General features: G+C 43.7%; 1 pseudogene; it reads left to right on the top strand.

The window, feature by feature from the left end:
* Positions 1-1,070: 1,070 nt before the first annotated feature.
* LOC109979166 (carcinoembryonic antigen-related cell adhesion molecule 5-like) overlaps positions 1,071-10,582 on the top strand; it is a 28,858-nt pseudogene continuing 19,346 nt past the window's right edge.

Below are 10,582 nucleotides of genomic sequence, written 5' to 3'. Positions count from 1 at the left end.
TCTACCCATCACAGTTTTTGCTCACACCTCATTTCTCAGCAGATTCCATTCACACTCTGCTGTCGCCGCATCACGGACAGGAAACAACTCAGCAGAGCAGACAGTTTAGTTCTCATGTACTCCACTCTTCTAATATTTATTTATTTTACCTCCTGGTCACACAAAACAGTTTTAAACACAAATGTTCTCGACACTGAGACCCCTGGCTGCACCCTCTATATCATGTCTTCATCGTCTTTAATAGAGATCAGGTGTACTTCAACTGTTGCTCCGCCTCTTTTCCCTTTTGCAGTAACCTCTATTAATAACAGATATCTGTATATTAATGCAGAGTCTGTACATGCATGACCATTTGGGTATATGAAGTGTTCTGCTGTCTGGTTGGTGGTTGAGTAGTATTGACAAATGATGTTTGAACAGTCTAAGATTGTGTTCACACCTTGCATTGTCATCCCTGGGTGATCTTATAACAAGTGGACAATACCTTAGTACAGGCGTTCAAACTTTGCATGGACAGAATCTGTTGATCTCCCAGGTTTTAAGTTGAGTGGGCGGTCCTAAATGCTGCAGTGGACGCATGAGTGTTTACACTATCAATCCAATGTGAACAAATGCATGCCACACCATGTCTGTATGTGGTCCGAGCTGTCAGAACTCAGCCCATCCTCAGGAGGCATTGGGGCGCATTCACACCGAGCATTAAGGCTATCCACTTGTCATCAGATCAACAAAGACGGATGTTAATGAAATGTGTGAAGAGCCTCTTCAGGCGTTTTCACATCTAGCCTGTTTGGTTCATTGAAAAATATCTTGAGTCTGTAGCAAGTTTGTGCTGGTGTGAAAGCTGTCAATCAAACCCTGCTGCTGACCAAACAATCATATCTGGATCACTTGAAAAGGGGGGTCTGGGTTCACTTGTTTATTGTGCAGCTTATAGAAAAACAGGAAACAGTCTTATTTGCAATTAAACCAGCTAAATTAGCCAGTATCTCAGAGAATTATGGGTAGGTTTGTTCACCTTTCACGACCACCACAGCAGCATGAAGAATCATGTTAGGCAGACTGTAAATAGTAACTTCTGCACAAAGAGACTTGACCTTTTCTACTTTATTAGGATAGCTGCTAGCTTTGTCTCACTCTGACATCAGGTGTAGTCGTACTAGTTGAAGCACCTCCACTATGAATGAAGGTTTGACTCATGATGCTGCTCTTACTGTAACTGTGGTTCTTGATGTGCTCTATTTTACAGTGATTCAGGGTCAGGCTGGCTGGGGAGTGACTTACTCCTCTACTGAAGTCTGTGCCTTAAGAGGATCAACAGTCGTACTAGGGTACACCTACAGCTACCCATCGCGATTCAATTATCAGTCTATTACAGTTCAGAAGTCCTTCTGGTTTACTAAAGTCCAGGATGGAGAACCTGTAGATCTGCAAACAGACTCACAGTACACAGGTCGTGTGACCTACAGCTCTAAATCGAAGGACTCCACTCTGACAATCACAAATGTGGGAAATAGTGACTCAGCTGTTTACAAGTTCAGGTTCATAACAAACCATCAAGATGGAAGTTATACTGGTGATCCCGGAGTCACTTTGTCCCTCACAGGTAATGTTTTCATTCATTTGTTGATTATTTTAAAAACAATAAAACAACAATATCAATGTCTTCTTTTATATTTGTGCATATGAATATAGACAATGTGAAATTTCCTCTCTGTTCTCTCTCCACACATCCAGATCTTCATGTGGGCACATCTAGATATTCTTCTTCTTGGGCAGATCTGACGTGTGTCAGCAGTTGTACTCTCCCTCCTCATTCCTCCTACATTTGGTTCAAGAATGGAGAGAAAATCCCCAGAAAAACATCCTCGACTTACTCAGACTACTTTAATAATGCAGACAGCTATTCCTGTGCTTTACAGGAACACCAGGATTTCCCCTCTCCTCCAGTGTGTGAGTTAACTTCACAATCTGCTTCGAACAAAACAACATCTGGTGGTGGAGACGTGTAACTACTTGTTTTTTTTCTCTTGTGAGTTTTTACTCTGTTTTAAATGATTTGTTTAATTTTCCAGGTGTTCATGGTGAAACCTGTAACAGAGTGAAGTACGATGTCAGAACCATCTGTGCACCCAAAGGCTCATCAGTGGACATTTATTGTACTTACAACGGTCATGAAGCGGTCACTTCAAAGTTCTGGTTCAGTCCTGAACATAGTCAGCATTGGTATCAGTCAAATCGTGTTCAGGTCTCTGAAAGAGAGAGAGGACGCTCCACTCTGAGAATCTCTGACCTGAGAGAGAGCGATTCAGCCCAGCATCGTTTCAAATTTACAACAAGAAGCTTTGAATGGAGGAGCAGTTTACCTGGAACAACTCTGACTGTCACGGGTACTAATGAACGCAGAGCCATGGAGACACACAAACACAGAACCTGAACTCATCACTATCAGTTTGTACTCACTGTTTCATATGAACAAACAGGTCATGCTTGTGTGTTAATGATAAGAGAGCCTTTGTGATGAATGTCACCACTCAGCGTCTTTTACTTTAGAGCAGTGGTTCTCAACTGGTGGGTTGGGACCACAAAGTGGGTCGCAGAGCCGTTTTCAGTGGGTTGTGAATTTGTGTTTGGAAACATAAAGTGTGCCAAAAAGTCTATGAGTGCTTCAAACATGTTTTGTACCATCTGAGGTCCAAACTGCACAACATTTAAATACATCTCATTGGTTGACAAATATCAGATCATTTGGTTTACACTTCCTCATAGTTGATAGTCGGTCCTGAGGCGAGACCAGTTGAGAACCAACGATTTAGAGCAATCCAACTTTTTAGCAGCTTCACTGAGTTTTTTAGTTTTAAATCTTTGAACACTTCAGGTAGAAGCTTTTGTCCTTTACTTTTCTTTCTTTGGAAAACAATTTTTATTTGAAGAGCCCTAATTCTTAACAAACGTTACCTAAAGACAATCTGAAGAGGGGAAGCTTGTTTAGGCTCGGTTTTACACCAAGCTGTAAAGTATGTCAGACAGAAATGATCATAATAGAAAAGACGCCTAATTTGTGTGCGCTGACTGAGTCAGACCAAAAAAAGGCATTTTAATCCAAGTTCTCTGTTGGAGCTTTTCTGTCAGAATAAAGGCTGTGTGGTCACAGACTCTTAGTTTTCTTGCTTTGACTTCTAGATATTGTGGAAGTTCAAATGATGTGCATCTAAATCTAATCTCTCTCTTTTTAGAACAGAGACAATTCACTTTTTTTCCTCCATATCCAGCGTTACAGGTTCAGGTTAAAAGGATAAGAGCCGGTCAGCATTCCATTGAGGTGGAGATGACGTGTCACAGCAGCTGCAGTGAAGTCGGTCGTCTCTCATACGTCTGGTTCAGGAACAAACAGAAAATAACCGGAGCTGTGACTTCTACCTATAAAGGCTGGTTTTATCTTGAGGATGAAATCTCCTGTGCCTTAAACGGACATGATCGATTCCCCTCTCCTTCAGTGTGTGAGTAAACTTGACTAAATCACAAAACACACTTAAAGACTAACGCCACAGCACACTTACACTTTAAGTTCCCTTAAAACCCTGCTGGAATCTTATAGATTTAAAAGTCCAATGTGTAAAATATTTCCTGAATTAAATTACAAACTGACCTTAGTATATCATCAGACATTGAGGAAACAAGCGATGTTGAAGTGGTGTGGAACGGAAAACCAACAGGTGTTGCAGCGATGGAAGCGGGCAAGAGAAGTGGTTCAGATAGAAGTGATTGTACCCGACCTAAAAAGCCTCTGCATGTTTCTAATAAGCTCCACGAGCAGAAACGTGCTCAAACTAGGATCAATATTGGAGATGCTTTTGAAAAATGGAGAGAGGTTAGAACACAGAAAGGTTTACAGACCCATGCAGAGCTGGATAAACACTGAAGCTTCAGAGTCCACCACATGGTGACCTGAGTGAGCATGGACTCTAGAGAGGAGGGGGGGAGAGACAGCTCAATGTTTAGAATTTGGACTGCAGTACCCATTTTAAACACTAGGGGTCAGAGTTACATACTGCTCCTTTAACTCTGTTTACAAATGAGTAATATTAAATTGCTCGGTAACAATTTTCAAATGATCACAACAGAGTTAAAACAGAATCTGAGTACAAAAGCAACCAAAGATTAAGCTTCAGTCTCGTGAAGATATCAGTGATGAAGCAAAAGCTAAAACGATTAACACATATTCAATGTTTTAGAAAGAGACTCCTCAAGATAAAGTGGAATTGCATGGCCTTTGTTTAACAGTTTGTTACATAGACTGCACAGAATTGATGTCAAGACAAAATAAAAAAGAAGTAAAATCAGGCTCCATGGTCAGCACTTTACAGTCACTGTGACAGAAAGATGAATCAAAAAGGAACATAAAGACATCTAGATAAAAATGAACATGTATCTATGATCAAATGTTCTTATCTTTGAGTAATGTCTCCTGATGTCTTCCTCAGATGTTCCAAAGCTTCCCTCTGTGTCAGTGAGTCCCTCTGCTGAGATAGTGGAGAACAGTTCTGTGACTCTGACCTGTAGCAGTGATGCTAACCCAGCAGCTAATTACACCTGGTACAAGAAGAATGGGAACCCAGACTTTCAACCTCTCAGTAAAGGACCAGAGTCTTCAGCTCCGTCCAGTCGTCTGACTCTGGAGAGTTTTACTGTGCGGCTGAGAACGATCTGGGGAGGAGAACATCTGAACACTTTATCTCTGATGTGAAATGTGAGTGAAAAATGACAAACAGTTTTTATCTCTCCTGTCTCTTGAATTTCATTCACACTAAGCTACAATCTGTAGCTGAGGTAAAATTTGAGTTTTGTGAAATATGTTTCAGACCATCAACAGCTAAAATGTTGCTACACAAAGTTATTCACACTTTATGATTTAATTACTCTGTGCTATGGTGGGAGCATACCTCAACATAGAATAATCACTGCTAACACATCTTCTCCAGATGCTCCAAAGCTTCCCTCTGTGTCAGTGAGTCCCTCTGCTGAGATAGTGGAGGGCAGTTCAGTGACTCTGACCTGTAGCAGTGATGCTAACCCAGCAGCTAAATACACTTGGTTCAAGGACAACCTGCTAAAAGGACAAGGGCAAAGTTATTATTTCCCGTCCATCAGGTCTGAAGACAGAGGGATTTACTACTGCCAGGCTGAGAATAAACATGGACAGATCACATCTCTGCAACATTTGTTAGATGTCCAGTGTAAGTCACACTCAGTTTTACTTATCGTGCTACAAAAGTTCTTTCAAATCATGAATTGTAATACTAATGGGAGTTCAATCTGTATTTGTTGTCCTCCAGATGCTCCAAAGCTTCCCTCTGTGTCAGTGAGTCCCTCTGCTGAGATAGTGGAGGGCAGTTCAGTGACTCTGACCTGTAGCAGTGATGCTAACCCAGCAGCTAATTACACCTGGTTCAAGGAGGATGAAGACTCACCAACAGCTTCAGGACAGATTTTCACCATCTCTAACTTCAGTGCTGATCACAGTGGGAGATATTACTGTGAAGCTCAGAACACAAGAGGACGTCATAACTCCACCTTACATCTGATTGTTGTGGCAGGTAAGTTATTAACATTCACCTGCACACACACACACACACAGACACACACACACACACACACACACACACACACACACACACACACACACACACACACACACACACACACACACACACACACACACACACACACACACACACACATACACACACTGTTAGAGTGTGACTGAATGATGAACAGAGGGTATCACAAAGTAGAAATGAAATGTTTCAATCTAATCCTACCAGTAAAGAGTCTCACATATCTATCTTTAATTCTCAGGGAACTCAACATTCATAATACATATCATCAAGTGGACTCTGCTGCTCTTGATGTTGATTTCTCTGTTTCTCCTGACTCTGTGGACGAGGTAACAATCATTAATATTAATCTGTCATCTCACATCTCTTTTGTTTTATCCCTCAAACTAATATTAAATTTATTTTTTATGACCTTCATCATGTTCATTTTTGGATTTGTTGTTTTCTGATTTAATCCAGAAAGAAGAAAACTCTGAACTCCACCACTGAACCAAATGAACCTGCAGAGATGATCGAGGTGAGAGAGAGAGAGAGAGAGAGAGAGAGAAAGAGAGGGAGAGGGAGAGAGGGAGAGAGAGAGAGAGAGGGAGAGGGAGAGAGGGAGAGAGAGAGGGAGAGACAGAGAGAGAGAGAGAGAGAGACAGAGAGGGAGCGGGAGAGAGGGAGAGAGAGAGGGAGAGACAGAGAGGGAGAGAGGGAGAGAGGGAGAGATACAGAGAGAGAGAGAGAGAGAGCAAGAGAGAGAGAGAGAGAGAGAGGGAGAGACAGAGAGAGAGAGGGAGAGAGAAAGAGAGAGAGAGAGAGATACAGAGAGAGCGAGAGAGAGAGAGATACAGACAGAGCGAGAGAGATACAGAGAGACAGAGAGAGAGAGAGAGAGACAGAGAGAGAGAGAGAGGGAGAGAGAGACAGAGAGACAGAGAGACAGAGAGAGAGAGAGAGGGAGAGAGAGAGAGAGAGAGAGAGAGAGAGAGAGAGGGAGAGAGAGAGAGACAGAGAGAGAGAGCGAGAGAAAGAGGGAGAGAGAGAGAGAGAGAGAGAGAGGGAGAGAGAGAGAGGGAGAGAGAGAGACAGAGAGAGAGAGAGACAGAGAGAGAGAGATAGAGAGGTTTGGTTTTCAAAATACCTTTTATTTTACCACTACCAGGAGAAAATTATAACACTGTCACATCATCACTCAGATCAAGAGAAGGAAATAAATAAATAAATAAAAAATAAAACATAAAACAAAACAAGTGCAACAAAAATCACAACATCAACAAAAACAACATTTACTGCATCAAAAATGAATAATCAGCTCTCCATACCCACCCACAGAGCACAAAGCTTCTTCCACAGCCCATACACTATTAAAGTCTTGCACATTGTCCATCATTTGATAATAGGCAAATTCTACCTTTAGTCTGGCCTTCAAAAGTCCCTCCAGAACCAGCACCGGTTCCACACAGCCAGTACCCTGAGCTCGGTTCTTGCGTGTAAGCCAAATGGCCAACTTAGCAGAGCCAGATAAAAAGTTCATCAGTGTATGTACAGTCTTTTTCTTTGCAGAATACTTTGGCCCAAAAACAAACACTGCATAAGAGAAATCCTCCCCGAGAGCTTCAAACAAGCTTTTCATAAGGACAAACAAGAGTGAGAGCCTGGGACACTCAACAAACAGATGAGACAAAGTTTCAGTTAGTGAACAAAACAAACACTCCTCTCCCACCCCTGGATCAATGTGCGCTCTGTATCTGTTCGTGGCTATACCCCCATGCACAACTCTCCACTGGAGATCTGCTGTTCTCTTCTCAACAGGCAGCTTGTACAGGGACCGCCAGCTGCCTTTCGGGGAAACCTCTGGGCCAAAAAACTCGATCCACCTCGACTCTTTCACTCCCGACAGACCACGAAGATGTAGGACCTTAACACAGGACTGATAGAGTGCCTTTTTCCCTGCATCCTGGAACTTTCCCAGAACAGGAGTACTAAAGGACAGCAGTCCACCTCCTCTTTCCTGCCACTCCCCGACATCTGGGGTAACAGACAAAGATGGGAAGCTGTATTCGCCCTCTTCACTCCACTGCTCACACAGATTCTCAATGTTTAGAAATGTCACAAGTTTTACTGGAAGTGCAGCAAAGACTTCCTCCACCACTCTTTCAACCACCCGGCTGGAGGTGATATTGGTCCTTTCTTTGAGGGCGTCCAGGGTCAGTCTTACCAGGTGACCCAGTTTTGTGCAGCCTGCCTCTCTGAAACTGGCCCGGAGACTGGCTGACTGCAAAGTTGGAGTCCTTATGAAATCATTAAAAAATAACGGTTCCTCAAAGATCCACATTCCCAGACTCTCAGTTTTTTCCCTTTTGAATGTGTACATTTTCCATGCCTGCATTACAGACATATAAAAGGATGTTAATCCAGTGAGATCCACCTCCTCAAGCTTTAACAGAAAGAGCTGCTTAGTGTACCCCAGCCGTCCAGCTCTCCTCAGCAGCAGTCGAGCGATGTCCATCCAGCTGGGACCACAAGTGAAAAGGAGTCTCTGTGCAGTCTGGAGTCTGAATGAGGCAATTTTTGACTGAATGTCTATAAGTCCATGTCCCCCTTCAGCCACCGGCAGGTAGAGGACTGCCGCCTGGACCCAGTGTTTGCCTGACCAGAAGAAGTCCAGGATGGCCCTTTGAATGTCCTCCACCAGCCCTCTTGGAGGTGTCAAAGCCACAAGTCTGTGCCAGAGAGTCGAGGCAACCAAGTTATTGACCACCAGAACTCTTCCCCTATACGACAACTGGGGTAGCAACCATTTCCATTTAGACAACCGAGCGCACACTTTCTCCCTAACTCCCTCCCAGTTTTTACTTTTAAAGCCCTCGGTACCCAAATAAACCCCCAACACCTTCAACCCCTCCCTCCCCCACTCAAGTCCACCAGGCAGACTGGGCACTGCCTGGTCCCTCCACTCTCCCACCAATAAAGCACCACTTTTTTCCCAGTTCACCCGTGCAGCTGTTGCCCTTTCATACAGGGACAGGGTGTCCCGCAGACACCGAACGTCCCCCTGATTGGAGATGAAGATGTTTACATCATCAGCATAGGCAGAAATTGTAGGGGGACATTCAATGCTACAGGCCGCGGGCAAAGAAAGCCCACTGAGCCGGCCCCTCAACCTGCACAGCAAGGGCTCAATAGCCAAGCTATACAGCTGGCCGGAGATGGGACAACCTTGTCTGATCCCTCGCCGTACAGGGATTGGCCGACTCAACCCCGCCCCCATCTTCACCAAACACTGTGCATCCTGATACAACAACCCAACTAATGACACAAAACCATCCCCAAAACCAAAAGACCTCAGTGCAGAAAACAAATACGAGTGATCCACCCTGTCAAACGCCTTCTCTTGATCCAGAGACACAATGCCAACATTTAGATTATAGATTTTACACACATCAATGACATCTCTGATAAGAAAAACATTATCCATGATTGTCCGGTCTGGAACACAGTAACTCTGGTCTTTATGGACCACACTTCCCAGAACGTCCTTTAGTCTGTTCGATAAAGCTCTGGAGAAGATCTTGTAGTCCGCACAAAGCAAAGCAACCGGCCTCCAGTTTTTTAACAATGCCAGGTCACCTTTCTTGGGGAGCAAGGAAAGAACTGCTCTCTTACAAGAACCAGGAAGAGACCCGGTCCTGCAACACTCCATTAAAACACTATGCAGGTCAGACCCAAGGATATTCCAGAACCTCTTAAAAAAGTCTGTGGACAACCCATCTATTCCAGGTGCTCTTCCTGTTGCCATCTGAGTGACAGCAGCAGTGAGCTCCTCCAGAGACAGCTCCCCTTCCAGAAGAGACCTCTCCTCCACACTGAGCTGAGGGAGACCCTCCAGGAGCTCCCTGCGACACTCCTGGCTGCAACTCTCTGCTCCAAACAGATCCTCATAGAACTGCATGGCGTGACTGCTCATTTCCTTTGGATCAGCTGTTATTCGACCTCCTGGCAGTTTAAGACAAGTCAGCAGCTTTTTTTGAGCCACAGATCTCTCAAGATTGAAAAAGAAAGACGTTGGGGCATCCATGTCTTTGAGTTGAAGGAAACGACTCCGCACAAGAGCTCCCTTCACCCTCTCCTGCAGGAAAGAGCTCAACTCCATACGTTTCTCCTTCAGCAGGGTACCAGTGGTGGGATCCACACTCCCATTTAACCCCTCCTCAAGGTTCTTAATGTTGTCCTCAAGATTTTTAATGACTGTTTTTAATCTAGCAGAAGAGTGTGACGTGTACTGCTGACAAAAAACACGAATCTGAGCTTTACCAACCTCCCACCAAAGCTTCAAAGAATCAAACTCAACTTTTCTTAATTGCCACTGATCCCAAAAACACCCAAAGTTTTTACAGAAAACATTGTCCAGTAGAAGCTTGTTATTAAAATGCCAGAAGGACTTAGCCCTTTCACCTGGTGAAATAATCAGCTCCACACTAACAAAATGGTGATCAGTGAAGCCGACAGGCAGAATATTACAATGAATTAATCTGGGGTTGAGAGTTCTGGAGATGTAAACCCTGTCCAGTCTAGCTGCACACACCCTGTTACTGTTAACCCTGACCCATGTATACTGTCTGGATTGTGGATGTTTCACTCTAAATGTGTCCAACAAATCCAGGTGAGAGATGACAGTGTTTAAAGTCTGGGATGAATGTGGATGTGGCTCCTCTCCTATTCTATCCACGGTGAAATCAAGTGTGCAGTTAAAATCACCACCAAGAATGATCTGATCCTGATTATAGATCAGTAACTCCTTTTGGAGGCGGGTATAGAAAGCTACCCTTTCAGCTCCATTATTTGGAGCATAAATATTAGTGAAGCAGAAAACAGTGTCCTCTATTTCTGCTCTTACAATTAAAAGCCTTCCCTTTACAATTTCAGCACAAGAGACGATCTTTACATTTGCAGATGCTCTAAACAAAATGGCTACTCCT

Source organism: Labrus bergylta, chromosome 1, assembly GCF_963930695.1.
Source record: "Labrus bergylta chromosome 1, fLabBer1.1, whole genome shotgun sequence".
Classification (NCBI taxonomy): Eukaryota; Metazoa; Chordata; class Actinopteri; order Labriformes; family Labridae; genus Labrus; species Labrus bergylta.
This window is presented reverse-complemented; position numbering and strand designations above follow the sequence as displayed.